The 20,047-nt window shown below is 52.0% G+C and overlaps 41 non-coding genes across 41 annotated transcripts; 32 read left to right on the top strand and 9 right to left on the bottom strand.

Moving 5' to 3' along the window:
• Window positions 1–281: 281 nt before the first annotated feature.
• On the bottom strand, window positions 282–353 carry Trnag-ucc (transfer RNA glycine (anticodon UCC)). Its single transcript has one exon. It is a non-coding gene; the product is annotated as a tRNA-Gly (tRNA).
• Window positions 354–684: 331 nt separating this feature from the next.
• Window positions 685–755, top strand: Trnag-gcc (transfer RNA glycine (anticodon GCC)). The gene has a single exon. It is a non-coding gene; the product is annotated as a tRNA-Gly (tRNA).
• A 293-nt stretch (window positions 756–1,048) lies between these two features.
• On the top strand, window positions 1,049–1,121 carry Trnam-cau (transfer RNA methionine (anticodon CAU)). The gene has a single exon. It is a non-coding gene; the product is annotated as a tRNA-Met (tRNA).
• A 456-nt stretch (window positions 1,122–1,577) lies between these two features.
• Trnae-uuc (transfer RNA glutamic acid (anticodon UUC)) lies at window positions 1,578–1,649 on the top strand. Its single transcript has one exon. It is a non-coding gene; the product is annotated as a tRNA-Glu (tRNA).
• Window positions 1,650–1,906: 257 nt separating this feature from the next.
• Window positions 1,907–1,980, top strand: Trnai-aau (transfer RNA isoleucine (anticodon AAU)). Its single transcript has one exon. It is a non-coding gene; the product is annotated as a tRNA-Ile (tRNA).
• Window positions 1,981–2,721: 741 nt separating this feature from the next.
• Window positions 2,722–2,793, bottom strand: Trnag-ucc (transfer RNA glycine (anticodon UCC)). The gene has a single exon. It is a non-coding gene; the product is annotated as a tRNA-Gly (tRNA).
• A 331-nt stretch (window positions 2,794–3,124) lies between these two features.
• Window positions 3,125–3,195, top strand: Trnag-gcc (transfer RNA glycine (anticodon GCC)). The gene has a single exon. It is a non-coding gene; the product is annotated as a tRNA-Gly (tRNA).
• Window positions 3,196–3,488: 293 nt separating this feature from the next.
• Trnam-cau (transfer RNA methionine (anticodon CAU)) lies at window positions 3,489–3,561 on the top strand. The gene has a single exon. It is a non-coding gene; the product is annotated as a tRNA-Met (tRNA).
• Window positions 3,562–4,017: 456 nt separating this feature from the next.
• Window positions 4,018–4,089, top strand: Trnae-uuc (transfer RNA glutamic acid (anticodon UUC)). Its single transcript has one exon. It is a non-coding gene; the product is annotated as a tRNA-Glu (tRNA).
• A 257-nt stretch (window positions 4,090–4,346) lies between these two features.
• On the top strand, window positions 4,347–4,420 carry Trnai-aau (transfer RNA isoleucine (anticodon AAU)). Its single transcript has one exon. It is a non-coding gene; the product is annotated as a tRNA-Ile (tRNA).
• Window positions 4,421–5,161: 741 nt separating this feature from the next.
• Window positions 5,162–5,233, bottom strand: Trnag-ucc (transfer RNA glycine (anticodon UCC)). The gene has a single exon. It is a non-coding gene; the product is annotated as a tRNA-Gly (tRNA).
• A 331-nt stretch (window positions 5,234–5,564) lies between these two features.
• On the top strand, window positions 5,565–5,635 carry Trnag-gcc (transfer RNA glycine (anticodon GCC)). The gene has a single exon. It is a non-coding gene; the product is annotated as a tRNA-Gly (tRNA).
• Window positions 5,636–5,928: 293 nt separating this feature from the next.
• On the top strand, window positions 5,929–6,001 carry Trnam-cau (transfer RNA methionine (anticodon CAU)). The gene has a single exon. It is a non-coding gene; the product is annotated as a tRNA-Met (tRNA).
• Window positions 6,002–6,457: 456 nt separating this feature from the next.
• On the top strand, window positions 6,458–6,529 carry Trnae-uuc (transfer RNA glutamic acid (anticodon UUC)). The gene has a single exon. It is a non-coding gene; the product is annotated as a tRNA-Glu (tRNA).
• A 257-nt stretch (window positions 6,530–6,786) lies between these two features.
• Window positions 6,787–6,860, top strand: Trnai-aau (transfer RNA isoleucine (anticodon AAU)). Its single transcript has one exon. It is a non-coding gene; the product is annotated as a tRNA-Ile (tRNA).
• A 741-nt stretch (window positions 6,861–7,601) lies between these two features.
• On the bottom strand, window positions 7,602–7,673 carry Trnag-ucc (transfer RNA glycine (anticodon UCC)). Its single transcript has one exon. It is a non-coding gene; the product is annotated as a tRNA-Gly (tRNA).
• Window positions 7,674–8,004: 331 nt separating this feature from the next.
• Window positions 8,005–8,075, top strand: Trnag-gcc (transfer RNA glycine (anticodon GCC)). The gene has a single exon. It is a non-coding gene; the product is annotated as a tRNA-Gly (tRNA).
• A 293-nt stretch (window positions 8,076–8,368) lies between these two features.
• Window positions 8,369–8,441, top strand: Trnam-cau (transfer RNA methionine (anticodon CAU)). Its single transcript has one exon. It is a non-coding gene; the product is annotated as a tRNA-Met (tRNA).
• Window positions 8,442–8,897: 456 nt separating this feature from the next.
• Window positions 8,898–8,969, top strand: Trnae-uuc (transfer RNA glutamic acid (anticodon UUC)). Its single transcript has one exon. It is a non-coding gene; the product is annotated as a tRNA-Glu (tRNA).
• Window positions 8,970–9,226: 257 nt separating this feature from the next.
• Window positions 9,227–9,300, top strand: Trnai-aau (transfer RNA isoleucine (anticodon AAU)). The gene has a single exon. It is a non-coding gene; the product is annotated as a tRNA-Ile (tRNA).
• Window positions 9,301–10,041: 741 nt separating this feature from the next.
• Trnag-ucc (transfer RNA glycine (anticodon UCC)) lies at window positions 10,042–10,113 on the bottom strand. The gene has a single exon. It is a non-coding gene; the product is annotated as a tRNA-Gly (tRNA).
• Window positions 10,114–10,444: 331 nt separating this feature from the next.
• Window positions 10,445–10,515, top strand: Trnag-gcc (transfer RNA glycine (anticodon GCC)). The gene has a single exon. It is a non-coding gene; the product is annotated as a tRNA-Gly (tRNA).
• Window positions 10,516–10,808: 293 nt separating this feature from the next.
• On the top strand, window positions 10,809–10,881 carry Trnam-cau (transfer RNA methionine (anticodon CAU)). Its single transcript has one exon. It is a non-coding gene; the product is annotated as a tRNA-Met (tRNA).
• Window positions 10,882–11,337: 456 nt separating this feature from the next.
• Trnae-uuc (transfer RNA glutamic acid (anticodon UUC)) lies at window positions 11,338–11,409 on the top strand. Its single transcript has one exon. It is a non-coding gene; the product is annotated as a tRNA-Glu (tRNA).
• A 257-nt stretch (window positions 11,410–11,666) lies between these two features.
• On the top strand, window positions 11,667–11,740 carry Trnai-aau (transfer RNA isoleucine (anticodon AAU)). The gene has a single exon. It is a non-coding gene; the product is annotated as a tRNA-Ile (tRNA).
• A 741-nt stretch (window positions 11,741–12,481) lies between these two features.
• Window positions 12,482–12,553, bottom strand: Trnag-ucc (transfer RNA glycine (anticodon UCC)). The gene has a single exon. It is a non-coding gene; the product is annotated as a tRNA-Gly (tRNA).
• A 331-nt stretch (window positions 12,554–12,884) lies between these two features.
• On the top strand, window positions 12,885–12,955 carry Trnag-gcc (transfer RNA glycine (anticodon GCC)). The gene has a single exon. It is a non-coding gene; the product is annotated as a tRNA-Gly (tRNA).
• A 293-nt stretch (window positions 12,956–13,248) lies between these two features.
• On the top strand, window positions 13,249–13,321 carry Trnam-cau (transfer RNA methionine (anticodon CAU)). The gene has a single exon. It is a non-coding gene; the product is annotated as a tRNA-Met (tRNA).
• Window positions 13,322–13,777: 456 nt separating this feature from the next.
• On the top strand, window positions 13,778–13,849 carry Trnae-uuc (transfer RNA glutamic acid (anticodon UUC)). The gene has a single exon. It is a non-coding gene; the product is annotated as a tRNA-Glu (tRNA).
• A 257-nt stretch (window positions 13,850–14,106) lies between these two features.
• Window positions 14,107–14,180, top strand: Trnai-aau (transfer RNA isoleucine (anticodon AAU)). Its single transcript has one exon. It is a non-coding gene; the product is annotated as a tRNA-Ile (tRNA).
• Window positions 14,181–14,921: 741 nt separating this feature from the next.
• Window positions 14,922–14,993, bottom strand: Trnag-ucc (transfer RNA glycine (anticodon UCC)). The gene has a single exon. It is a non-coding gene; the product is annotated as a tRNA-Gly (tRNA).
• A 331-nt stretch (window positions 14,994–15,324) lies between these two features.
• Trnag-gcc (transfer RNA glycine (anticodon GCC)) lies at window positions 15,325–15,395 on the top strand. The gene has a single exon. It is a non-coding gene; the product is annotated as a tRNA-Gly (tRNA).
• Window positions 15,396–15,688: 293 nt separating this feature from the next.
• On the top strand, window positions 15,689–15,761 carry Trnam-cau (transfer RNA methionine (anticodon CAU)). The gene has a single exon. It is a non-coding gene; the product is annotated as a tRNA-Met (tRNA).
• A 456-nt stretch (window positions 15,762–16,217) lies between these two features.
• Window positions 16,218–16,289, top strand: Trnae-uuc (transfer RNA glutamic acid (anticodon UUC)). Its single transcript has one exon. It is a non-coding gene; the product is annotated as a tRNA-Glu (tRNA).
• Window positions 16,290–16,546: 257 nt separating this feature from the next.
• On the top strand, window positions 16,547–16,620 carry Trnai-aau (transfer RNA isoleucine (anticodon AAU)). The gene has a single exon. It is a non-coding gene; the product is annotated as a tRNA-Ile (tRNA).
• Window positions 16,621–17,361: 741 nt separating this feature from the next.
• Trnag-ucc (transfer RNA glycine (anticodon UCC)) lies at window positions 17,362–17,433 on the bottom strand. The gene has a single exon. It is a non-coding gene; the product is annotated as a tRNA-Gly (tRNA).
• A 331-nt stretch (window positions 17,434–17,764) lies between these two features.
• On the top strand, window positions 17,765–17,835 carry Trnag-gcc (transfer RNA glycine (anticodon GCC)). The gene has a single exon. It is a non-coding gene; the product is annotated as a tRNA-Gly (tRNA).
• Window positions 17,836–18,128: 293 nt separating this feature from the next.
• On the top strand, window positions 18,129–18,201 carry Trnam-cau (transfer RNA methionine (anticodon CAU)). The gene has a single exon. It is a non-coding gene; the product is annotated as a tRNA-Met (tRNA).
• A 456-nt stretch (window positions 18,202–18,657) lies between these two features.
• Trnae-uuc (transfer RNA glutamic acid (anticodon UUC)) lies at window positions 18,658–18,729 on the top strand. Its single transcript has one exon. It is a non-coding gene; the product is annotated as a tRNA-Glu (tRNA).
• A 257-nt stretch (window positions 18,730–18,986) lies between these two features.
• Window positions 18,987–19,060, top strand: Trnai-aau (transfer RNA isoleucine (anticodon AAU)). The gene has a single exon. It is a non-coding gene; the product is annotated as a tRNA-Ile (tRNA).
• A 741-nt stretch (window positions 19,061–19,801) lies between these two features.
• On the bottom strand, window positions 19,802–19,873 carry Trnag-ucc (transfer RNA glycine (anticodon UCC)). Its single transcript has one exon. It is a non-coding gene; the product is annotated as a tRNA-Gly (tRNA).
• Between the last annotated feature and the right edge of the window lie 174 nt (window positions 19,874–20,047).

Here is a 20,047-nt window from a genome sequence, read left to right as displayed (position 1 = left end):
CAATGCACGATAACAGGCAGCAGGTCTTTACTTGAGGCGTAAGTAATGTTGTGCCCGCCTCGCCATACCTCTCTCAGTCGTTTCGCGTGCTTGTCCTTCTGATATAGGCCGATTGGAGAGCGTCAGCTCTCGCGTCAGCCGAGCAAAGTCGAGACAAGTCGAGACTCAAGCGGAATCGACGCACACAATATAGGGTGGCCTGCAGCCAGTAAGAGGAGGAAAGAAACATTAATTTAATGACGCGTGGCAAAAGTACTCATACGCAGAAGTAAAACGCAGGCTGCGGTGGCCGGGAATCGAACCCGGATCAACTGCTTGGAAGGCAACTATGCTGACCATTACACCACCACCGCACGGTTTTCTTGCGCGCACGCCGCGCTGTGTCTTCTTCCCGCCTGTCGGCGGCGGCTGAAGGTGGTCGCAGCAGCAGGCGCATTACGGGGTAGGCGAGCGCATCCAGACAGCGTCTCTACGCACATTTCGCGTCCTTTGGCAAGAGTCGTCGCGTGCGTGCGCCGCAACACTACTTAGACGATCGCGTTCGGGCGTCATTTTTAAGCAGTGCAACGCAGGATTCAGCGTTTGTAGCATTCTCTCGAGAGGATGCCACGGCGCTGGACGGCAGTCCCACTTTCCCTTCAGACGTCTGCCGCGGAAAGCACAAGGAAGCTGCAAACTAGCTGAGCATCGGTGGTTCAGTGGTAGAATGCTCGCCTGCCACGCGGGCGGCCCGGGTTCGATTCCCGGCCGATGCATCATTTTGTTTTTTCCCCGATAGTGGAGCTGCGTGTCCTTCGCACTCGAAGTGCGTGGGCCACGAGAATGAACCGCGGGATTCCGTGTGGAAACAACCAAACACGCAGCGCGCACGTCTTCTCGTTTGGACTCCTGCGTGCTATTGTGCATACTGGCGTCGGCCTATCATCGCAAGTTGCCTGCAGCGCCGGGAATGCACGTGTAGTAACAGAAAAAATGAGCCAGCAAGTGCAGACTCTCTACCACTAGTATTTGCTACTTGCCGAGATACCAGAAGGATTGGCCATCACGTGCCTCGGTAGCGCAGTAGGCAGCGCGTAAGTCTCATAATCTTAAGGTCGTGAGTTCGATCCTCACCCGGGGCATTTAATTTACTTCCGTTCACAGCTAAATTGACGGCTCTGGGGTTGCGAAGGAGCAAAACAGCTTGTAGTTTGTTATCCATAAGGCTTCAACAACTCAGCGTGAAAATGCTTACTTCCCGTTATTACTACTTGCAGTTCTTTTGTGAAATTTTCAAGAAAAATTGTACTAGTAATAAAACTGAATTTCGTATGATATAACATGTAAAGTCACACAGTGTATGACCTGCTATATAATGACAGGCTGCAGGTCTTTACTTGCGAAATAAGTAAATAAATATTACTACTCACAGCTTTGCTTTTCCTCCTACCCCTGTAACAACGAGGCCAAAAGCAACGGACTGTGACTTTTGCCATGCGCGCCTCGGCATGGGAGAGCGAAAAGATGCTCGCAAACAGGGAAAGTGCGACACGGAAAGCCAGTGGAGGGGGTGTAAACCCCAAAAATAAGCGTGCGCGTCCGGTGTGGTCTAGTGGCTAGGATACCTGGCTTTCACCCAGGAGGCCCGGGTTCGATTCCCGGTACCGGAATGTAATTTTTTCGGAACAAATCACGACAAGTTTGGACCCTGCGAAATGCTGTTTCACGTCCTCCTCGCGTTATAGCTACTGGTTCATAAACGTGAGCTGAAAACAGTCGAGAGAAACGGGCACGCAATGAAATTACTACGAGCAGCGGAATAAAGGGAGAAGAGACCCTGGTCCACTGTTGGACTGCTACCATAGAAATGTTACCTGTAAATACGCAGAGCCACTCCCTCTAAGCGCTGGAAGACGGAGTGCACCGAGGCCCGTTAGCTCAGTTGGTTAGAGCGTCGTGCTAATAACGCGAAGGTCGTGGGTTCGATCCCCCCACGGGCCACTTCGATTTTACTACTTCAAAAAGGCAACGCCGATTTCCCCGGGCAAGTATGGTGACAAAGAAATCGTCACATTGTGTGGGAGCTGATAGGGGACCCGAAAGAGACTTGTCGGGACGCGCTAAAACACTTCACAGGTCACAGCACGCTGAACACACAGTTTGTCGTCCGATCACCGCTACTGCGCGACGCTGGGCGTTGTCAGTGCTTGGGCGGGTGACCGCCTGCGAACACAGGGCGCTGCCGACAGTTTCAATTCGTATTTCTCTTTTCTCGTCGGTTTCGGAGCTGCAGCGCTATTCGGTCTAGGGCACTGGCGCCACGTTTTGCCTCTCGGTATGCCAAGTCGCGCCGTGCGGCCACAGTGAAATGAAGGAGCGTGTTGTAAAATTTTCAACAAAGAAAAAAAGAAATGTGCTAGTAATAAAACTGAATTTGTCTGACAGAACATGTAAAATCACACAATGCACGATAACAGGCAGCAGGTCTTTACTTGAGGCGTAAGTAATGTTGTGCCCGCCTCGCCATACCTCTCTCAGTCGTTTCGCGTGCTTGTCCTTCTGATATAGGCCGATTGGAGAGCGTCAGCTCTCGCGTCAGCCGAGCAAAGTCGAGACAAGTCGAGACTCAAGCGGAATCGACGCACACAATATAGGGTGGCCTGCAGCCAGTAAGAGGAGGAAAGAAACATTAATTTAATGACGCGTGGCAAAAGTACTCATACGCAGAAGTAAAACGCAGGCTGCGGTGGCCGGGAATCGAACCCGGATCAACTGCTTGGAAGGCAACTATGCTGACCATTACACCACCACCGCACGGTTTTCTTGCGCGCACGCCGCGCTGTGTCTTCTTCCCGCCTGTCGGCGGCGGCTGAAGGTGGTCGCAGCAGCAGGCGCATTACGGGGTAGGCGAGCGCATCCAGACAGCGTCTCTACGCACATTTCGCGTCCTTTGGCAAGAGTCGTCGCGTGCGTGCGCCGCAACACTACTTAGACGATCGCGTTCGGGCGTCATTTTTAAGCAGTGCAACGCAGGATTCAGCGTTTGTAGCATTCTCTCGAGAGGATGCCACGGCGCTGGACGGCAGTCCCACTTTCCCTTCAGACGTCTGCCGCGGAAAGCACAAGGAAGCTGCAAACTAGCTGAGCATCGGTGGTTCAGTGGTAGAATGCTCGCCTGCCACGCGGGCGGCCCGGGTTCGATTCCCGGCCGATGCATCATTTTGTTTTTTCCCCGATAGTGGAGCTGCGTGTCCTTCGCACTCGAAGTGCGTGGGCCACGAGAATGAACCGCGGGATTCCGTGTGGAAACAACCAAACACGCAGCGCGCACGTCTTCTCGTTTGGACTCCTGCGTGCTATTGTGCATACTGGCGTCGGCCTATCATCGCAAGTTGCCTGCAGCGCCGGGAATGCACGTGTAGTAACAGAAAAAATGAGCCAGCAAGTGCAGACTCTCTACCACTAGTATTTGCTACTTGCCGAGATACCAGAAGGATTGGCCATCACGTGCCTCGGTAGCGCAGTAGGCAGCGCGTAAGTCTCATAATCTTAAGGTCGTGAGTTCGATCCTCACCCGGGGCATTTAATTTACTTCCGTTCACAGCTAAATTGACGGCTCTGGGGTTGCGAAGGAGCAAAACAGCTTGTAGTTTGTTATCCATAAGGCTTCAACAACTCAGCGTGAAAATGCTTACTTCCCGTTATTACTACTTGCAGTTCTTTTGTGAAATTTTCAAGAAAAATTGTACTAGTAATAAAACTGAATTTCGTATGATATAACATGTAAAGTCACACAGTGTATGACCTGCTATATAATGACAGGCTGCAGGTCTTTACTTGCGAAATAAGTAAATAAATATTACTACTCACAGCTTTGCTTTTCCTCCTACCCCTGTAACAACGAGGCCAAAAGCAACGGACTGTGACTTTTGCCATGCGCGCCTCGGCATGGGAGAGCGAAAAGATGCTCGCAAACAGGGAAAGTGCGACACGGAAAGCCAGTGGAGGGGGTGTAAACCCCAAAAATAAGCGTGCGCGTCCGGTGTGGTCTAGTGGCTAGGATACCTGGCTTTCACCCAGGAGGCCCGGGTTCGATTCCCGGTACCGGAATGTAATTTTTTCGGAACAAATCACGACAAGTTTGGACCCTGCGAAATGCTGTTTCACGTCCTCCTCGCGTTATAGCTACTGGTTCATAAACGTGAGCTGAAAACAGTCGAGAGAAACGGGCACGCAATGAAATTACTACGAGCAGCGGAATAAAGGGAGAAGAGACCCTGGTCCACTGTTGGACTGCTACCATAGAAATGTTACCTGTAAATACGCAGAGCCACTCCCTCTAAGCGCTGGAAGACGGAGTGCACCGAGGCCCGTTAGCTCAGTTGGTTAGAGCGTCGTGCTAATAACGCGAAGGTCGTGGGTTCGATCCCCCCACGGGCCACTTCGATTTTACTACTTCAAAAAGGCAACGCCGATTTCCCCGGGCAAGTATGGTGACAAAGAAATCGTCACATTGTGTGGGAGCTGATAGGGGACCCGAAAGAGACTTGTCGGGACGCGCTAAAACACTTCACAGGTCACAGCACGCTGAACACACAGTTTGTCGTCCGATCACCGCTACTGCGCGACGCTGGGCGTTGTCAGTGCTTGGGCGGGTGACCGCCTGCGAACACAGGGCGCTGCCGACAGTTTCAATTCGTATTTCTCTTTTCTCGTCGGTTTCGGAGCTGCAGCGCTATTCGGTCTAGGGCACTGGCGCCACGTTTTGCCTCTCGGTATGCCAAGTCGCGCCGTGCGGCCACAGTGAAATGAAGGAGCGTGTTGTAAAATTTTCAACAAAGAAAAAAAGAAATGTGCTAGTAATAAAACTGAATTTGTCTGACAGAACATGTAAAATCACACAATGCACGATAACAGGCAGCAGGTCTTTACTTGAGGCGTAAGTAATGTTGTGCCCGCCTCGCCATACCTCTCTCAGTCGTTTCGCGTGCTTGTCCTTCTGATATAGGCCGATTGGAGAGCGTCAGCTCTCGCGTCAGCCGAGCAAAGTCGAGACAAGTCGAGACTCAAGCGGAATCGACGCACACAATATAGGGTGGCCTGCAGCCAGTAAGAGGAGGAAAGAAACATTAATTTAATGACGCGTGGCAAAAGTACTCATACGCAGAAGTAAAACGCAGGCTGCGGTGGCCGGGAATCGAACCCGGATCAACTGCTTGGAAGGCAACTATGCTGACCATTACACCACCACCGCACGGTTTTCTTGCGCGCACGCCGCGCTGTGTCTGCTTCCCGCCTGTCGGCGGCGGCTGAAGGTGGTCGCAGCAGCAGGCGCATTACGGGGTAGGCGAGCGCATCCAGACAGCGTCTCTACGCACATTTCGCGTCCTTTGGCAAGAGTCGTCGCGTGCGTGCGCCGCAACACTACTTAGACGATCGCGTTCGGGCGTCATTTTTAAGCAGTGCAGCGCAGGATTCAGCGTTTGTAGCATTCTCTCGAGAGGATGCCACGGCGCTGGACGGCAGTCCCACTTTCCCTTCAGACGTCTGCCGCGGAAAGCACAAGGAAGCTGCAAACTAGCTGAGCATCGGTGGTTCAGTGGTAGAATGCTCGCCTGCCACGCGGGCGGCCCGGGTTCGATTCCCGGCCGATGCATCATTTTGTTTTTTCCCCGATAGTGGAGCTGCGTGTCCTTCGCACTCGAAGTGCGTGGGCCACGAGAATGAACCGCGGGATTCCGTGTGGAAACAACCAAACACGCAGCGCGCACGTCTTCTCGTTTGGACTCCTGCGTGCTATTGTGCATACTGGCGTCGGCCTATCATCGCAAGTTGCCTGCAGCGCCGGGAATGCACGTGTAGTAACAGAAAAAATGAGCCAGCAAGTGCAGACTCTCTACCACTAGTATTTGCTACTTGCCGAGATACCAGTAGGTTTGGCCATCACGTGCCTCGGTAGCGCAGTAGGCAGCGCGTAAGTCTCATAATCTTAAGGTCGTGAGTTCGATCCTCACCCGGGGCATTTAATTTACTTCCGTTCACAGCTAAATTGACGGCTCTGGGGTTGCGAAGGAGCAAAACAGCTTGTAGTTTGTTATCCATAAGGCTTCAACAACTCAGCGTGAAAATGCTTACTTCCCGTTATTACTACTTGCAGTTCTTTTGTGAAATTTTCAAGAAAAATTGTACTAGTAATAAAACTGAATTTCGTATGATATAACATGTAAAGTCACACAGTGTATGACCTGCTATATAATGACAGGCTGCAGGTCTTTACTTGCGAAATAAGTAAATAAATATTACTACTCACAGCTTTGCTTTTCCTCCTACCCCTGTAACAACGAGGCCAAAAGCAACGGACTGTGACTTTTGCCATGCGCGCCTCGGCATGGGAGAGCGAAAAGATGCTCGCAAACAGGGAAAGTGCGACACGGAAAGCCAGTGGAGGGGGTGTAAACCCCAAAAATAAGCGTGCGCGTCCGGTGTGGTCTAGTGGCTAGGATACCTGGCTTTCACCCAGGAGGCCCGGGTTCGATTCCCGGTACCGGAATGTAATTTTTTCGGAACAAATCACGACAAGTTTGGACCCTGCGAAATGCTGTTTCACGTCCTCCTCGCGTTATAGCTACTGGTTCATAAACGTGAGCTGAAAACAGTCGAGAGAAACGGGCACGCAATGAAATTACTACGAGCAGCGGAATAAAGGGAGAAGAGACCCTGGTCCACTGTTGGACTGCTACCATAGAAATGTTACCTGTAAATACGCAGAGCCACTCCCTCTAAGCGCTGGAAGACGGAGTGCACCGAGGCCCGTTAGCTCAGTTGGTTAGAGCGTCGTGCTAATAACGCGAAGGTCGTGGGTTCGATCCCCCCACGGGCCACTTCGATTTTACTACTTCAAAAAGGCAACGCCGATTTCCCCGGGCAAGTATGGTGACAAAGAAATCGTCACATTGTGTGGGAGCTGATAGGGGACCCGAAAGAGACTTGTCGGGACGCGCTAAAACACTTCACAGGTCACAGCACGCTGAACACACAGTTTGTCGTCCGATCACCGCTACTGCGCGACGCTGGGCGTTGTCAGTGCTTGGGCGGGTGACCGCCTGCGAACACAGGGCGCTGCCGACAGTTTCAATTCGTATTTCTCTTTTCTCGTCGGTTTCGGAGCTGCAGCGCTATTCGGTCTAGGGCACTGGCGCCACGTTTTGCCTCTCGGTATGCCAAGTCGCGCCGTGCGGCCACAGTGAAATGAAGGAGCGTGTTGTAAAATTTTCAACAAAGAAAAAAAGAAATGTGCTAGTAATAAAACTGAATTTGTCTGACAGAACATGTAAAATCACACAATGCACGATAACAGGCAGCAGGTCTTTACTTGAGGCGTAAGTAATGTTGTGCCCGCCTCGCCATACCTCTCTCAGTCGTTTCGCGTGCTTGTCCTTCTGATATAGGCCGATTGGAGAGCGTCAGCTCTCGCGTCAGCCGAGCAAAGTCGAGACAAGTCGAGACTCAAGCGGAATCGACGCACACAATATAGGGTGGCCTGCAGCCAGTAAGAGGAGGAAAGAAACATTAATTTAATGACGCGTGGCAAAAGTACTCATACGCAGAAGTAAAACGCAGGCTGCGGTGGCCGGGAATCGAACCCGGATCAACTGCTTGGAAGGCAACTATGCTGACCATTACACCACCACCGCACGGTTTTCTTGCGCGCACGCCGCGCTGTGTCTGCTTCCCGCCTGTCGGCGGCGGCTGAAGGTGGTCGCAGCAGCAGGCGCATTACGGGGTAGGCGAGCGCATCCAGACAGCGTCTCTACGCACATTTCGCGTCCTTTGGCAAGAGTCGTCGCGTGCGTGCGCCGCAACACTACTTAGACGATCGCGTTCGGGCGTCATTTTTAAGCAGTGCAGCGCAGGATTCAGCGTTTGTAGCATTCTCTCGAGAGGATGCCACGGCGCTGGACGGCAGTCCCACTTTCCCTTCAGACGTCTGCCGCGGAAAGCACAAGGAAGCTGCAAACTAGCTGAGCATCGGTGGTTCAGTGGTAGAATGCTCGCCTGCCACGCGGGCGGCCCGGGTTCGATTCCCGGCCGATGCATCATTTTGTTTTTTCCCCGATAGTGGAGCTGCGTGTCCTTCGCACTCGAAGTGCGTGGGCCACGAGAATGAACCGCGGGATTCCGTGTGGAAACAACCAAACACGCAGCGCGCACGTCTTCTCGTTTGGACTCCTGCGTGCTATTGTGCATACTGGCGTCGGCCTATCATCGCAAGTTGCCTGCAGCGCCGGGAATGCACGTGTAGTAACAGAAAAAATGAGCCAGCAAGTGCAGACTCTCTACCACTAGTATTTGCTACTTGCCGAGATAACAGAAGGTTTGGCCATCACGTGCCTCGGTAGCGCAGTAGGCAGCGCGTAAGTCTCATAATCTTAAGGTCGTGAGTTCGATCCTCACCCGGGGCATTTAATTTACTTCCGTTCACAGCTAAATTGACGGCTCTGGGGTTGCGAAGGAGCAAAACAGCTTGTAGTTTGTTATCCATAAGGCTTCAACAACTCAGCGTGAAAATGCTTACTTCCCGTTATTACTACTTGCAGTTCTTTTGTGAAATTTTCAAGAAAAATTGTACTAGTAATAAAACTGAATTTCGTATGATATAACATGTAAAGTCACACAGTGTATGACCTGCTATATAATGACAGGCTGCAGGTCTTTACTTGCGAAATAAGTAAATAAATATTACTACTCACAGCTTTGCTTTTCCTCCTACCCCTGTAACAACGAGGCCAAAAGCAACGGACTGTGACTTTTGCCATGCGCGCCTCGGCATGGGAGAGCGAAAAGATGCTCGCAAACAGGGAAAGTGCGACACGGAAAGCCAGTGGAGGGGGTGTAAACCCCAAAAATAAGCGTGCGCGTCCGGTGTGGTCTAGTGGCTAGGATACCTGGCTTTCACCCAGGAGGCCCGGGTTCGATTCCCGGTACCGGAATGTAATTTTTTCGGAACAAATCACGACAAGTTTGGACCCTGCGAAATGCTGTTTCACGTCCTCCTCGCGTTATAGCTACTGGTTCATAAACGTGAGCTGAAAACAGTCGAGAGAAACGGGCACGCAATGAAATTACTACGAGCAGCGGAATAAAGGGAGAAGAGACCCTGGTCCACTGTTGGACTGCTACCATAGAAATGTTACCTGTAAATACGCAGAGCCACTCCCTCTAAGCGCTGGAAGACGGAGTGCACCGAGGCCCGTTAGCTCAGTTGGTTAGAGCGTCGTGCTAATAACGCGAAGGTCGTGGGTTCGATCCCCCCACGGGCCACTTCGATTTTACTACTTCAAAAAGGCAACGCCGATTTCCCCGGGCAAGTATGGTGACAAAGAAATCGTCACATTGTGTGGGAGCTGATAGGGGACCCGAAAGAGACTTGTCGGGACGCGCTAAAACACTTCACAGGTCACAGCACGCTGAACACACAGTTTGTCGTCCGATCACCGCTACTGCGCGACGCTGGGCGTTGTCAGTGCTTGGGCGGGTGACCGCCTGCGAACACAGGGCGCTGCCGACAGTTTCAATTCGTATTTCTCTTTTCTCGTCGGTTTCGGAGCTGCAGCGCTATTCGGTCTAGGGCACTGGCGCCACGTTTTGCCTCTCGGTATGCCAAGTCGCGCCGTGCGGCCACAGTGAAATGAAGGAGCGTGTTGTAAAATTTTCAACAAAGAAAAAAAGAAATGTGCTAGTAATAAAACTGAATTTGTCTGACAGAACATGTAAAATCACACAATGCACGATAACAGGCAGCAGGTCTTTACTTGAGGCGTAAGTAATGTTGTGCCCGCCTCGCCATACCTCTCTCAGTCGTTTCGCGTGCTTGTCCTTCTGATATAGGCCGATTGGAGAGCGTCAGCTCTCGCGTCAGCCGAGCAAAGTCGAGACAAGTCGAGACTCAAGCGGAATCGACGCACACAATATAGGGTGGCCTGCAGCCAGTAAGAGGAGGAAAGAAACATTAATTTAATGACGCGTGGCAAAAGTACTCATACGCAGAAGTAAAACGCAGGCTGCGGTGGCCGGGAATCGAACCCGGATCAACTGCTTGGAAGGCAACTATGCTGACCATTACACCACCACCGCACGGTTTTCTTGCGCGCACGCCGCGCTGTGTCTGCTTCCCGCCTGTCGGCGGCGGCTGAAGGTGGTCGCAGCAGCAGGCGCATTACGGGGTAGGCGAGCGCATCCAGACAGCGTCTCTACGCACATTTCGCGTCCTTTGGCAAGAGTCGTCGCGTGCGTGCGCCGCAACACTACTTAGACGATCGCGTTCGGGCGTCATTTTTAAGCAGTGCAGCGCAGGATTCAGCGTTTGTAGCATTCTCTCGAGAGGATGCCACGGCGCTGGACGGCAGTCCCACTTTCCCTTCAGACGTCTGCCGCGGAAAGCACAAGGAAGCTGCAAACTAGCTGAGCATCGGTGGTTCAGTGGTAGAATGCTCGCCTGCCACGCGGGCGGCCCGGGTTCGATTCCCGGCCGATGCATCATTTTGTTTTTTCCCCGATAGTGGAGCTGCGTGTCCTTCGCACTCGAAGTGCGTGGGCCACGAGAATGAACCGCGGGATTCCGTGTGGAAACAACCAAACACGCAGCGCGCACGTCTTCTCGTTTGGACTCCTGCGTGCTATTGTGCATACTGGCGTCGGCCTATCATCGCAAGTTGCCTGCAGCGCCGGGAATGCACGTGTAGTAACAGAAAAAATGAGCCAGCAAGTGCAGACTCTCTACCACTAGTATTTGCTACTTGCCGAGATACCAGAAGGTTTGGCCATCACGTGCCTCGGTAGCGCAGTAGGCAGCGCGTAAGTCTCATAATCTTAAGGTCGTGAGTTCGATCCTCACCCGGGGCATTTAATTTACTTCCGTTCACAGCTAAATTGACGGCTCTGGGGTTGCGAAGGAGCAAAACAGCTTGTAGTTTGTTATCCATAAGGCTTCAACAACTCAGCGTGAAAATGCTTACTTCCCGTTATTACTACTTGCAGTTCTTTTGTGAAATTTTCAAGAAAAAATGTACTAGTAATAAAACTGAATTTCGTATGATATAACATGTAAAGTCACACAGTGTATGACCTGCTATATAATGACAGGCTGCAGGTCTTTACTTGCGAAATAAGTAAATAAATATTACTACTCACAGCTTTGCTTTTCCTCCTACCCCTGTAACAACGAGGCCAAAAGCAACGGACTGTGACTTTTGCCATGCGCGCCTCGGCATGGGAGAGCGAAAAGATGCTCGCAAACAGGGAAAGTGCGACACGGAAAGCCAGTGGAGGGGGTGTAAACCCCAAAAACAAGCGTGCGCGTCCGGTGTGGTCTAGTGGCTAGGATACCTGGCTTTCACCCAGGAGGCCCGGGTTCGATTCCCGGTACCGGAATGTAATTTTTTCGGAACAAATCACGACAAGTTTGGACCCTGCGAAATGCTGTTTCACGTCCTCCTCGCGTTATAGCTACTGGTTCATAAACGTGAGCTGAAAACAGTCGAGAGAAACGGGCACGCAATGAAATTACTACGAGCAGCGGAATAAAGGGAGAAGAGACCCTGGTCCACTGTTGGACTGCTACCATAGAAATGTTACCTGTAAATACGCAGAGCCACTCCCTCTAAGCGCTGGAAGACGGAGTGCACCGAGGCCCGTTAGCTCAGTTGGTTAGAGCGTCGTGCTAATAACGCGAAGGTCGTGGGTTCGATCCCCCCACGGGCCACTTCGATTTTACTACTTCAAAAAGGCAACGCCGATTTCCCCGGGCAAGTATGGTGACAAAGAAATCGTCACATTGTGTGGGAGCTGATAGGGGACCCGAAAGAGACTTGTCGGGACGCGCTAAAACACTTCACAGGTCACAGCACGCTGAACACACAGTTTGTCGTCCGATCACCGCTACTGCGCGACGCTGGGCGTTGTCAGTGCTTGGGCGGGTGACCGCCTGCGAACACAGGGCGCTGCCGACAGTTTCAATTCGTATTTCTCTTTTCTCGTCGGTTTCGGAGCTGCAGCGCTATTCGGTCTAGGGCACTGGCGCCACGTTTTGCCTCTCGGTATGCCAAGTCGCGCCGTGCGGCCACAGTGAAATGAAGGAGCGTGTTGTAAAATTTTCAACAAAGAAAAAAAGAAATGTGCTAGTAATAAAACTGAATTTGTCTGACAGAACATGTAAAATCACACAATGCACGATAACAGGCAGCAGGTCTTTACTTGAGGCGTAAGTAATGTTGTGCCCGCCTCGCCATACCTCTCTCAGTCGTTTCGCGTGCTTGTCCTTCTGATATAGGCCGATTGGAGAGCGTCAGCTCTCGCGTCAGCCGAGCAAAGTCGAGACAAGTCGAGACTCAAGCGGAATCGACGCACACAATATAGGGTGGCCTGCAGCCAGTAAGAGGAGGAAAGAAACATTAATTTAATGACGCGTGGCAAAAGTACTCATACGCAGAAGTAAAACGCAGGCTGCGGTGGCCGGGAATCGAACCCGGATCAACTGCTTGGAAGGCAACTATGCTGACCATTACACCACCACCGCACGGTTTTCTTGCGCGCACGCCGCGCTGTGTCTGCTTCCCGCCTGTCGGCGGCGGCTGAAGGTGGTCGCAGCAGCAGGCGCATTACGGGGTAGGCGAGCGCATCCAGACAGCGTCTCTACGCACATTTCGCGTCCTTTGGCAAGAGTCGTCGCGTGCGTGCGCCGCAACACTACTTAGACGATCGCGTTCGGGCGTCATTTTTAAGCAGTGCAGCGCAGGATTCAGCGTTTGTAGCATTCTCTCGAGAGGATGCCACGGCGCTGGACGGCAGTCCCACTTTCCCTTCAGACGTCTGCCGCGGAAAGCACAAGGAAGCTGCAAACTAGCTGAGCATCGGTGGTTCAGTGGTAGAATGCTGGCCTGCCACGCGGGCGGCCCGGGTTCGATTCCCGGCCGATGCATCATTTTGTTTTTTCCCCGATAGTGGAGCTGCGTGTCCTTCGCACTCGAAGTGCGTGGGCCACGAGAATGAACCGCGGGATTCCGTGTGGAAACAACCAAACACGCAGCGCGCACGTCTTCTCGTTTGGACTCCTGCGTGCTATTGTGCATACTGGCGTCGGCCTATCATCGCAAGTTGCCTGCAGCGCCGGGAATGCACGTGTAGTAACAGAAAAAATGAGCCAGCAAGTGCAGACTCTCTACCACTAGTATTTGCTACTTGCCGAGATACCAGAAGGTTTGGCCATCACGTGCCTCGGTAGCGCAGTAGGCAGCGCGTAAGTCTCATAATCTTAAGGTCGTGAGTTCGATCCTCACCCGGGGCATTTAATTTACTTCCGTTCACAGCTAAATTGACGGCTCTGGGGTTGCGAAGGAGCAAAACAGCTTGTAGTTTGTTATCCATAAGGCTTCAACAACTCAGCGTGAAAATGCTTACTTCCCGTTATTACTACTTGCAGTTCTTTTGTGAAATTTTCAAGAAACAATGTACTAGTAATAAAACTGAATTTCGTATGATATAACATGTAAAGTCACACAGTGTATGACCTGCTATATAATGACAGGCTGCAGGTCTTTACTTGCGAAATAAGTAAATAAATATTACTACTCACAGCTTTGCTTTTCCTCCTACCCCTGTAACAACGAGGCCAAAAGCAACGGACTGTGACTTTTGCCATGCGCGCCTCGGCATGGGAGAGCGAAAAGATGCTCGCAAACAGGGAAAGTGCGACACGGAAAGCCAGTGGAGGGGGTGTAAACCCCAAAAATAAGCGTGCGCGTCCGGTGTGGTCTAGTGGCTAGGATACCTGGCTTTCACCCAGGAGGCCCGGGTTCGATTCCCGGTACCGGAATGTAATTTTTTCGGAACAAATCACGACAAGTTTGGACCCTGCGAAATGCTGTTTCACGTCCTCCTCGCGTTATAGCTACTGGTTCATAAACGTGAGCTGAAAACAGTCGAGAGAAACGGGCACGCAATGAAATTACTACGAGCAGCGGAATAAAGGGAGAAGAGACCCTGGTCCACTGTTGGACTGCTACCATAGAAATGTTACCTGTAAATACGCAGAGCCACTCCCTCTAAGCGCTGGAAGACGGAGTGCACCGAGGCCCGTTAGCTCAGTTGGTTAGAGCGTCGTGCTAATAACGCGAAGGTCGTGGGTTCGATCCCCCCACGGGCCACTTCGATTTTACTACTTCAAAAAGGCAACGCCGATTTCCCCGGGCAAGTATGGTGACAAAGAAATCGTCACATTGTGTGGGAGCTGATAGGGGACCCGAAAGAGACTTGTCGGGACGCGCTAAAACACTTCACAGGTCACAGCACGCTGAACACACAGTTTGTCGTCCGATCACCGCTACTGCGCGACGCTGGGCGTTGTCAGTGCTTGGGCGGGTGACCGCCTGCGAACACAGGGCGCTGCCGACAGTTTCAATTCGTATTTCTCTTTTCTCGTCGGTTTCGGAGCTGCAGCGCTATTCGGTCTAGGGCACTGGCGCCACGTTTTGCCTCTCGGTATGCCAAGTCGCGCCGTGCGGCCACAGTGAAATGAAGGAGCGTGTTGTAAAATTTTCAACAAAGAAAAAAAGAAATGTGCTAGTAATAAAACTGAATTTGTCTGACAGAACATGTAAAATCACACAATGCACGATAACAGGCAGCAGGTCTTTACTTGAGGCGTAAGTAATGTTGTGCCCGCCTCGCCATACCTCTCTCAGTCGTTTCGCGTGCTTGTCCTTCTGATATAGGCCGATTGGAGAGCGTCAGCTCTCGCGTCAGCCGAGCAAAGTCGAGACAAGTCGAGACTCAAGCGGAATCGACGCACACAATATAGGGTGGCCTGCAGCCAGTAAGAGGAGGAAAGAAACATTAATTTAATGACGCGTGGCAAAAGTACTCATACGCAGAAGTAAAACGCAGGCTGCGGTGGCCGGGAATCGAACCCGGATCAACTGCTTGGAAGGCAACTATGCTGACCATTACACCACCACCGCACGGTTTTCTTGCGCGCACGCCGCGCTGTGTCTGCTTCCCGCCTGTCGGCGGCGGCTGAAGGTGGTCGCAGCAGCAGGCGCATTACGGGGTAGGCGAGCGCATCCAGACAGCGTCTCTACGCACATTTCGCGTCCTTTGGCAAGAGTCGTCGCGTGCGTGCGCCGCAACACTACTTAGACGATCGCGTTCGGGCGTCATTTTTAAGCAGTGCAGCGCAGGATTCAGCGTTTGTAGCATTCTCTCGAGAGGATGCCACGGCGCTGGACGGCAGTCCCACTTTCCCTTCAGACGTCTGCCGCGGAAAGCACAAGGAAGCTGCAAACTAGCTGAGCATCGGTGGTTCAGTGGTAGAATGCTCGCCTGCCACGCGGGCGGCCCGGGTTCGATTCCCGGCCGATGCATCATTTTGTTTTTTCCCCGATAGTGGAGCTGCGTGTCCTTCGCACTCGAAGTGCGTGGGCCACGAGAATGAACCGCGGGATTCCGTGTGGAAACAACCAAACACGCAGCGCGCACGTCTTCTCGTTTGGACTCCTGCGTGCTATTGTGCATACTGGCGTCGGCCTATCATCGCAAGTTGCCTGCAGCGCCGGGAATGCACGTGTAGTAACAGAAAAAATGAGCCAGCAAGTGCAGACTCTCTACCACTAGTATTTGCTACTTGCCGAGATACCAGAAGGTTTGGCCATCACGTGCCTCGGTAGCGCAGTAGGCAGCGCGTAAGTCTCATAATCTTAAGGTCGTGAGTTCGATCCTCACCCGGGGCATTTAATTTACTTCCGTTCACAGCTAAATTGACGGCTCTGGGGTTGCGAAGGAGCAAAACAGCTTGTAGTTTGTTATCCATAAGGCTTCAACAACTCAGCGTGAAAATGCTTACTTCCCGTTATTACTACTTGCAGTTCTTTTGTGAAATTTTCAAGAAAAAATGTACTAGTAATAAAACTGAATTTCGTATGATATAACATGTAAAGTCACACAGTGTATGACCTGCTATATAATGACAGGCTGCAGGTCTTTACTTGCGAAATAAGTAAATAAATATTACTACTCACAGCTTTGCTTTTCCTCCTACCCCTGTAACAACGAGGCCAAAAGCAACGGACTGTGACTTTTGCCATGCGCGCCTCGGCATGGGAGAGCGAAAAGATGCTCGCAAACAGGGAAAGTGCGACACGGAAAGCCAGTGGAGGGGGTGTAAACCCCAAAAATAAGCGTGCGCGTCCGGTGTGGTCTAGTGGCTAGGATACCTGGCTTTCACCCAGGAGGCCCGGGTTCGATTCCCGGTACCGGAATGTAATTTTTTCGGAACAAATCACGACAAGTTTGGACCCTGTGAAATGCTGTTTCACGTCCTCCTCGCGTTATAGCTACTGGTTCATAAACGTGAGCTGAAAACAGTCGAGAGAAACGGGCACGCAATGAAATTACTACGAGCAGCGGAATAAAGGGAGAAGAGACCCTGGTCCACTGTTGGACTGCTACCATAGAAATGTTACCTGTAAATACGCAGAGCCACTCCCTCTAAGCGCTGGAAGACGGAGTGCACCGAGGCCCGTTAGCTCAGTTGGTTAGAGCGTCGTGCTAATAACGCGAAGGTCGTGGGTTCGATCCCCCCACGGGCCACTTCGATTTTACTACTTCAAAAAGGCAACGCCGATTTCCCCGGGCAAGTATGGTGACAAAGAAATCGTCACATTGTGTGGGAGCTGATAGGGGACCCGAAAGAGACTTGTCGGGACGCGCTAAAACACTTCACAGGTCACAGCACGCTGAACACACAGTTTGTCGTCCGATCACCGCTACTGCGCGACGCTGGGCGTTGTCAGTGCTTGGGCGGGTGACCGCCTGCGAACACAGGGCGCTGCCGACAGTTTCAATTCGTATTTCTCTTTTCTCGTCGGTTTCGGAGCTGCAGCGCTATTCGGTCTAGGGCACTGGCGCCACGTTTTGCCTCTCGGTATGCCAAGTCGCGCCGTGCGGCCACAGTGAAATGAAGGAGCGTGTTGTAAAATTTTCAACAAAGAAAAAAAGAAATGTGCTAGTAATAAAACTGAATTTGTCTGACAGAACATGTAAAATCACACAATGCACGATAACAGGCAGCAGGTCTTTACTTGAGGCGTAAGTAATGTTGTGCCCGCCTCGCCATACCTCTCTCAGTCGTTTCGCGTGCTTGTCCTTCTGATATAGGCCGATTGGAGAGCGTCAGCTCTCGCGTCAGCCGAGCAAAGTCGAGACAAGTCGAGACTCAAGCGGAATCGACGCACACAATATAGGGTGGCCTGCAGCCAGTAAGAGGAGGAAAGAAACATTAATTTAATGACGCGTGGCAAAAGTACTCATACGCAGAAGTAAAACGCAGGCTGCGGTGGCCGGGAATCGAACCCGGATCAACTGCTTGGAAGGCAACTATGCTGACCATTACACCACCACCGCACGGTTTTCTTGCGCGCACGCCGCGCTGTGTCTGCTTCCCGCCTGTCGGCGGCGGCTGAAGGTGGTCGCAGCAGCAGGCGCATTACGGGGTAGGCGAGCGCATCCAGACAGCGTCTCTACGCACATTTCGCGTCCTTTGGCAAGAGTCGTCGCGTGCGTGCGCCGCAACACTACTTAGACGATCGCGTTCGGGCGTCATTTTTAAGCAGTGCAGCGCAGGATTCAGCGTTTGTAGCATTCTCTCGAGAGGATGCCACGGCGCTGGACGGCAGTCCCACTTTCCCTTCAGACGTCTGCCGCGGAAAGCACAAGGAAGCTGCAAACTAGCTGAGCATCGGTGGTTCAGTGGTAGAATGCTGGCCTGCCACGCGGGCGGCCCGGGTTCGATTCCCGGCCGATGCATCATTTTGTTTTTTCCCCGATAGTGGAGCTGCGTGTCCTTCGCACTCGAAGTGCGTGGGCCACGAGAATGAACCGCGGGATTCCGTGTGGAAACAACCAAACACGCAGCGCGCACGTCTTCTCGTTTGGACTCCTGCGTGCTATTGTGGATACTGGCGTCGGCCTATCATCGCAAGTTGCCTGCAGCGCCGGGAATGCACGTGTAGTAACAGAAAAAATGAGCCAGCAAGTGCAGACTCTCTACCACTAGTATTTGCTACTTGCCGAGATACCAGAAGGTTTGGCCATCACGTGCCTCGGTAGCGCAGTAGGCAGCGCGTAAGTCTCATAATCTTAAGGTCGTGAGTTCGATCCTCACCCGGGGCATTTAATTTACTTCCGTTCACAGCTAAATTGACGGCTCTGGGGTTGCGAAGGAGCAAAACAGCTTGTAGTTTGTTATCCATAAGGCTTCAACAACTCAGCGTGAAAATGCTTACTTCCCGTTATTACTACTTGCAGTTCTTTTGTGAAATTTTCAAGAAAAAATGTACTAGTAATAAAACTGAATTTCGTATGATATAACATGTAAAGTCACACAGTGTATGACCTGCTATATAATGACAGGCTGCAGGTCTTTACTTGCGAAATAAGTAAATAAATATTACTACTCACAGCTTTGCTTTTCCTCCTACCCCTGTAACAACGAGGCCAAAAGCAACGGACTGTGACTTTTGCCATGCGCGCCTCGGCATGGGAGAGCGAAAAGATGCTCGCAAACAGGGAAAGTGCGACACGGAAAGCCAGTGGAGGGGGTGTAAACCCCAAAAATAAGCGTGCGCGTCCGGTGTGGTCTAGTGGGTAGGATACCTGGCTTTCACCCAGGAGGCCCGGGTTCGATTCCCGGTACCGGAATGTAATTTTTTCGGAACAAATCACGACAAGTTTGGACCCTGCGAAATGCTGTTTCACGTCCTCCTCGCGTTATAGCTACTGGTTCATAAACGTGAGCTGAAAACAGTCGAGAGAAACGGGCACGCAATGAAATTACTACGAGCAGCGGAATAAAGGGAGAAGAGACCCTGGTCCACTGTTGGACTGCTACCATAGAAATGTTACCTGTAAATACGCAGAGCCACTCCCTCTAAGCGCTGGAAGACGGAGTGCACCGAGGCCCGTTAGCTCAGTTGGTTAGAGCGTCGTGCTAATAACGCGAAGGTCGTGGGTTCGATCCCCCCACGGGCCACTTCGATTTTACTACTTCAAAAAGGCAACGCCGATTTCCCCGGGCAAGTATGGTGACAAAGAAATCGTCACATTGTGTGGGAGCTGATAGGGGACCCGAAAGAGACTTGTCGGGACGCGCTAAAACACTTCACAGGTCACAGCACGCTGAACACACAGTTTGTCGTCCGATCACCGCTACTGCGCGACGCTGGGCGTTGTCAGTGCTTGGGCGGGTGACCGCCTGCGAACACAGGGCGCTGCCGACAGTTTCAATTCGTATTTCTCTTTTCTCGTCGGTTTCGGAGCTGCAGCGCTATTCGGTCTAGGGCACTGGCGCCACGTTTTGCCTCTCGGTATGCCAAGTCGCGCCGTGCGGCCACAGTGAAATGAAGGAGCGTGTTGTAAAATTTTCAACAAAGAAAAAAAGAAATGTGCTAGTAATAAAACTGAATTTGTCTGACAGAACATGTAAAATCACACAATGCACGATAACAGGCAGCAGGTCTTTACTTGAGGCGTAAGTAATGTTGTGCCCGCCTCGCCATACCTCTCTCAGTCGTTTCGCGTGCTTGTCCTTCTGATATAGGCCGATTGGAGAGCGTCAGCTCTCGCGTCAGCCGAGCAAAGTCGAGACAAGTCGAGACTCAAGCGGAATCGACGCACACAATATAGGGTGGCCTGCAGCCAGTAAGAGGAGGAAAGAAACATTAATTTAATGACGCGTGGCAAAAGTACTCATACGCAGAAGTAAAACGCAGGCTGCGGTGGCCGGGAATCGAACCCGGATCAACTGCTTGGAAGGCAACTATGCTGACCATTACACCACCACCGCACGGTTTTCTTGCGCGCACGCCGCGCTGTGTCTGCTTCCCGCCTGTCGGCGGCGGCTGAAGGTGGTCGCAGCAGCAGGCGCATTACGGGGTAGGCGAGCGCATCCAGACAGCGTCTCTACGCACATTTCGCGTCCTTTGGCAAGAGTCGTCGCGTGCGTGCGCCGCAACACTAC

Source organism: Schistocerca gregaria, chromosome 2, assembly GCF_023897955.1.
Source record: "Schistocerca gregaria isolate iqSchGreg1 chromosome 2, iqSchGreg1.2, whole genome shotgun sequence".
NCBI lineage: Eukaryota > Metazoa > Arthropoda > Insecta > Orthoptera > Acrididae > Schistocerca > Schistocerca gregaria.
Note: the sequence above shows the minus strand (reverse complement) of the source record. Positions and strands in the feature narration are given on the sequence as shown.